Source organism: Triplophysa dalaica, chromosome 25, assembly GCF_015846415.1.
Source record: "Triplophysa dalaica isolate WHDGS20190420 chromosome 25, ASM1584641v1, whole genome shotgun sequence".
Lineage (NCBI taxonomy): Eukaryota > Metazoa > Chordata > Actinopteri > Cypriniformes > Nemacheilidae > Triplophysa > Triplophysa dalaica.
This window is the reverse complement of record NC_079566.1, coordinates 11,617,707-11,624,773: the sequence shown is the minus strand read 5'-3', so window position 1 is coordinate 11,624,773 and position 7,067 is coordinate 11,617,707.

Genomic DNA, 7,067 nt, shown 5'->3' with positions numbered 1-7,067 from the left:
GTTGTTTGTTTTTTATTTAGTTGGTTGATTGTATGCTTCTGAAACTGTGCAATATATCATTCCTCATGTAATCTGAATGGATAATTTCCAAAATTAATGAATGTTTTGCAATGTGTTTCAATTTAGTCTTGTACCTGGATCAGTTACATGATCAATAGTGCAATTTGCCAGTAAAAGAATGACCTAGAATAAATCTCCAAATAATACATTGAATATACAGCATATATTTGCATGCCTACAAAGCATTGAAGAACAACTATCAAGTTTATGTCAGATTTATTATAAACATGACAACAATGAAAACATTGTGTCAGCTTTTTTCCTCTTTGTGACCGTATTTATTTATTTTCCTCTGTGAAAACCGTGACGTCCGTTCTCCGCCAATGGCATGAGTTTTGGGTGGGACTACCGGTTTTTATGACTAATGTAAAGGTCAATGCACATCGAGTGCGAAATTTGCGTCCATAATTACCGCGCAGGTTAAAAAATGAATATGACCTCACGTTGTGTCAAATCACATTTACACGTTGCCCCCGATATTTTCGTCCGTCATAATTTTACATCGATTTTCTGTGTTTTTCGCATACGTAAGAATCATTTTGAGAGGCGTTTTGACAATTCAGAGACACCGTACAAGCGAGTGCCAAAATCCACGATAAAGTCCAGTATCAAAGTACAAAGTAGCCTACTATGTAGAACAAAAATTCAGATTATAAAGTGACGGATGAGCAGATGATTGCGGAACAGCTTGATAACAGGATAGTATGTGCTGATTTTCTAGCCAGGGTGCCAAATGCAAGAAGACAATAACTCAACATTTATGTTGCCAAAATCCCGGAGACCCGCGGGGTTTCGGGGTTCCTGGGGCTGTTTACGGTCTCCATCGAACCATTTGCGATTGCGTTTACAGGAGAAATTGAACAATAGATGCTATTTACACTTTTACAAGTGAAAGCAGCATTTCTTAGTGATATGATATTTATGCAGAAAATAGCTGTATTTTCATTGGATTAAGTAGAAATAGTAGTAAGGTGGTATTGGTACTTGTAAATAGTCGCAGATAACGTTACTATTTGCACCTCAGTATTGTTGTGCATTTAACATTATGCAATAATAAAAAATGTGCAAATCATTATATTTATAAAAAATGATGGCTACTTATTGAGATATTAAAGCCCTACACCTACCCATAACCTTAACCTAAACCCAAACTTTATTAGTAAAAATGTATTTGAAGTCTTGTGTCAATTTTATTGAAAACAAATGCCTTTATGATCTGTAATGTAAAAGGCCGATTTCAGCGAGAGGTTGATTTGAACCCTAGTTTCCAGTGCCAAAGCTGTTCAGACTGTACACCACTGGCGTCGCTGTTTGAAACTGCTTCGTTCTTACACTTTCTCTATTCCAGTGGTTTTCAAATGGGGGTGTGTACCCCCAGGGGTACTCCAGGGGGTATGTGAGAGAAACTGACATTAAGATTACATAATGAAAATCAATCAATTATCATAGTAGTATTTTTATATGAAATAAGGACTACACAAAGATGCATAAAATATAAATTAATACATTTAGATATCATAACTGTTAGACTCTCCATCCATCCATCCATCCATTTTCTACCGCTTATCCGGGGCCGGGTCGCGGGGGCAGCAGTCTAAGCAGGGATGCCCAGACTTCCCTCTCCCTAGCCACTTCCTCCAGCTCTTCCGGGGGGACACCGAGGCGTTCCCAGGCCAGCCGGGAGACATAGTCCCTCCAGCGTGTCCTAGGTCTTCCCCGGGGTCTTCTCCCGGTGGGACATGCCCGGAACACCTTACCGGGAAGGCGTCCAGGGGGCATCCGGAAAAGATGCCCGAGCCACCTCAGCTGGCCCCTCTCGATGTGGAGGAGCAGCGGATCTACTCTGAGCTCCTCCCGAGTGACCGAGCTTCTCACCCTATCTCTAAGGGATCGCCCGGCCACCCTGCAGAGAAAGCTCATTTCGGCCGCCTGTATCCGGGATCTTGTCCTTTCGGTCATGACCCACAGCTCATGACCATAGGTGAGAGTAGGAACGTAGATTGACCGGTAAATCGAGAGCTTCGCTTTGCGGCTCAGCTCCTTCTTCACCACGACAGACCGGTACAGTGACCGCATTACTGCAGAAGCTGCACCGATCCGTCTGTCAATCTCCCGCTCCATCCTTCCCTCACTCGTGAACAGGACCCCCAGATACTTGAACTCCTCCACTTGAGGCAGGAACTCTCCACCTACCTGAAGTGAGCAAGCCACCCGCATCACACTCGGCTGCAAACCGTCCCAGTGCATGCTGAAGGTCCTGGTCTGATGGGGCCAGCACGATGACATCATCCGCAAAGAGACTCTCATTTCACTGAATTTTAAGGTAAATGTTGTTGTCTGGTCAATGGGTACTTGTCTTGAAAAAATCATAAAAAGGGATGCTTAAGCCAAAAATGTTTGAAAACTCTATTCCAATCACATATTGGTGGGCGGAGCTATCTAAAACCAGTTTAAATTCAGCAACAGAGCATACAGTGTAAGGAGGAGGGGAGTGGTTAGAATTAGCCAATCAGACAGCGTGTTTGTGAAGGGGGTGCTTAATCTGGCAGGGGTGCATTTTTCACCTGGAATCTACTGTGAACCGCTTCATTGTTAATGTACGGAGCGGGACAACATGACGTGTTTCAACTTTTGCGAGAGAAGGCAAATATCTTTCCGAGGGAACGTAATGTTTCTCAGGGGAACACAAAAGTTTTGCAATATATAACGCAAAAGCTTAAAAATATATATTTCTCTCACCTCATATTTTTCCACCACCAAGCCCCTTAAGGGGCTCCGTAGTTGCTTTACGTTATTGCTGATTAAAATGATCTCAAATACGTCGCAGACTGTTGACTTTGAACAACCTGAGCAGATAAACAGAAACAGCAAACCATGAAGTGAAATAGTTGAGCTAAACTGACAGAGCCATCAACATTGATATCAACAGCAGAAGTAGCGCTATTTGCACAACTTTTTGAAAGTAAGGGTTTACATAATACACCACGGAAATGTTAGGACTGTAGAAGCAGAGTTATATAAGCGATGAGATGAGAGGATAAATGTGCTGAAAGCATATTAAACGCAACATTTTATAAAGAAACCTAGATTCATTTTCGTCCCCCTTGAATTTTAAGGTTTTGCATTCTGCACGAGATTTTTCTGTATTAATTTAAGGTTTAACTTTTAGTAAAACCATTGTAACAGCAAATGTATTACAATCTCACCTCAATAACAATAGTTTAAACCATATTTATCTATGTTAAAACAAATTGTATTTCATCTCCTATAGTTACTTTAGCTTAATAAAATACAAAGGTGGTTTATCTACACAAGGAAAGGTTTGACGAACCCCTGGTGGTTCACGAGGGAATTGCAGGGGGTTACTTTGATTTTTTGCATATCTGCTGTAGGCCTTGTACAATACCACACAATTAAAATCTGAATCTAACAAAGTGAATGATGAAAATATTACATGTTGTGTTTTTTCAGTGAATAATCAATACTTTATTGGACAATATAACCAAATAAAGCAGCCACATTTACTTTTTATACCGTAAACCACAGACTGCACGTGAACATGCACTTACATGCTTCAGCATGTTTCCCCCACTGTTTACATACATAATTACGTCTTCATAAAAGCACTGTAAAGTTTAGAGGGAACGGGAAGCTAACTGCCAATGCACAATTGAAGGATGAAGCCGTACATAAGGTTAGACGGGATCAATACGGCGCTAAACTCCAACGATGCATAGGTCAAACCAAATGAAGTGCTGGTCCACTTTACCTCAAACCTCAGCTATGCATTAAGAGTTTGTGTCTGTCAAAGCCCCTCCCTTTTGACTCACTCAAAGCATTAAACACTTACCGTGTATCTTTGTGAGTCTGGTAGTCTCATAGGACCACTTGTAGTAGTCTGGTGGACTGAAGGTGTCTTTAGCAAGCTTAAGTGTTCAAGCACGCTCCCGTGAGACTCTTACAGGAAAACAGTCATCAATATAACTCTATGAATGAGGATTTGAACAACAAATGTCTAACCCTTATGTACAGGCAGCTCATATTATGTGGCTTGATGAGGAGAGGTTAGAAATTGCTAAGGTATCGGATTTGCCTGGTGGAGGATAAAAAATGAAAAAATATCTTTGCATTGATGGAGAGACCTGAGCTCTATGTAGGGAACAGAATGTAGATTTATGGGGTCGGCTCTCATTCTGCCATATTCATTTACAGACCGCCATTTTTGCATCTTGTTTTATTTTTCCCTAAACACCTCATCTCTTTTTCTTCAATCACACTCTCTCGCTCTCTCCCTCCCCATTATTATCGATCAAGTCCATCTTACCATGTTAATTAAAAGCCATTGATTGTGGGCCGCATACCAGCGATATCATGGAGGCCGTCACATTGGTGTCTTGAGGACAGAGAGAGCTTGTGGACACGGAAAACAATTTTGAGTAGTTTTCATTAGGATTTCAGGAGCTGAGCGCTGTTCATATATCTTCAAAGTTTGATGCTTTTTATGGACGCAGCAGATGGTGTATTATGATCATGATTCCACCCTGATCCATTCTGGACCGATAGAGGGTCTTTTTAATCTGGGTTTAGTCATGAAGGGGTCATTAGGGAATCCTGCTTTCACACCTTATAGCACAATCTTGATCACTCATTGCCACTTATGCGTTGCAATCACTCATATATCGTTTCACAATTTGTGTTATCGTTCTCTCACACAGCCACCAATTCTATCCGTCTTCTATTAACAGAACCTGTCCATGCTTAAACACACAGTTTTACCTTCGAGTCAGTAACCCTCTCCAACTCCATGCCCACACTCATCATATATATAAAAACATGTGCCCGTCATATTTTTTATTTGCCATATGTACACACTCTCTTTTTCCCCTATATCCTCTTTTTCTCCATCCGAGCGAGCACGGTAAATCTGGACAAGTCAATGTGCCAGCACAGCACATTCACAGAGAGGGCGAGTGAATTACTCTGGCAGACGAGCCACGGCTGCCGCAGTAATAGCAGACACATGCAATCTTTATTCATTGATGCACCGACTGGGTGCCGTAGAGCATGTTGAGATAAGAAAATTGAGCTATATGGGATTAGTTCAATGTACATATGGCAATATTTTCGACCCAGCGTCCTAGAAAATTAAAAAAAAGTATTGTTGAATTTATTTGAATGGCTTATTATGATAAGAATGGTACTGGTTTTGCGGTGTTAACCATTGAGGTGTATTGAAAAGCTATTGAATACCAGTCTTCCACAACACATTCACTCTCTGGCTTCGGTATGTCAAATTGAATGATTCTTAATGACTAAAATCAAGTCTTGTCCAGTGTTGGGTGTAAATTACTTAGTAATTAGTTACTTTAATTTAATTTTGATTTTTTAATCCTTTGAAAAAGTAAAGAAAGGGATTACTCTTATTTTTCACATAATTTAATGACAGTTCCTTTTTAGGTAATTGAACTAAATGCTGTGTAATATTTTAAATAATGGCCCCAAAATTATAAGTCTAACTTTAAAAATGTATCCTTCTCACTTTGGTCAGTTAATAAGAATAATTGATGTAGTTATTTATTATTTATTTGAACGATTTAAATAAGCTGTTTCATTTCTATAGATGAATCAATTCTTATCAAGGTTGCTGTAAGATATAGAACGTAATTAGTAATATTTAATTATATACTTTTTGGAGTCATTTATACAGTAATCTAATTACACACTCGCACATGTAACTAGTAACTAGTAATTCGTTACTTTTTCAGAGTAACTTACCCAACACTGGTCTTGTCCTATATTTGGTTTCAATTGCAAATATGTCACATTGTCAGTCTGAAAGTAAAATTAGTTTCCCTTTCATGTTGACTTGAACACCAGGCGGTATTTTATGACTTCACTACTCATTGATTCAAATAGAATCTTATTAGCTAAAATGCTCATTCATACAAATTAAATGAATGGTAATTGAAATGTAGTTTGCAACCCACTTTTGTTGTAATGTTTTGGTGGTTGAGGCAGTTTTAGGCTGATGTATACAGCATGTGAGATGGGAGCGCTTTTCCTCGTAAATCAGGCACTGCCCCCTACTCCCACACTAACTCCTCACCCTCCCTCGTCTTTCTTCGCTCCATCCCTCCTTCATGAACGAGTGATCAATTAAAACCCCGTCCAGCCGGGACGGCACGTCAGCATTTTCTCTCTCTTTCCTTAGAGTTCTCGATTTCCTCTTCGTCTGCCTCAGCTTTTCGCTCTGCTCTCGCCTCGTTTCCCGCGCTGTCACACATTTCCCACTCTAATTTTCCACTCTCAGTCATTTTCCTCATTTAAGAGACAGCCGGTCGTATAATGACGAGGTCCAGACTGCATATTAGAAAAGAATACTTTATTTAAACTATTTGTAACTGTATCAGAGAGCGAGGCCATGTCTTTAGTGAAAGTCAGGAATGTCTTAAGTGAATGACGGGCAGCAGCAATCTTTGGCAGTACCCCCAAAGTACTTTTTGTGGGATGAATTCCAACAATTTATAAATACTGCAAAACCACTAATTGCTACATTTACTTGAGCGATAAAGTAGTACTTAGTAAGGTCAAAAACTGTTGGAAAGGACTAAGAATAGGACATCTTTAACATAAGTTTCTTATCTGGATAATCCTAAATATTTACCTGAAATTAAAAACAACCTCAGAAGCAGATTTACAATACTGTATACAATCTATTTAGTACCATATTTGATGTAAAATAAGTATTATTGGTAACAGCAAAAAAATAGACGTAAACCTTTTCCGCAACAATTCCCTCTATCCGTTGAGTTCATCTATTTTTGTGTACTACTGCACTTTAATAGTTCCCAATATATTTAATGTCCCTGTAGATTATTTCTGAAAGCAAGAAAAAGAAATAGGTAAATTACATAGTTAAAGTAGGCAATGTCTGTGTTATTTTGGGTTACCGGCAGAAGAACTGTTACTTGGCTAAACTTAAACTGATATATTCTCCCAAAAGTTAC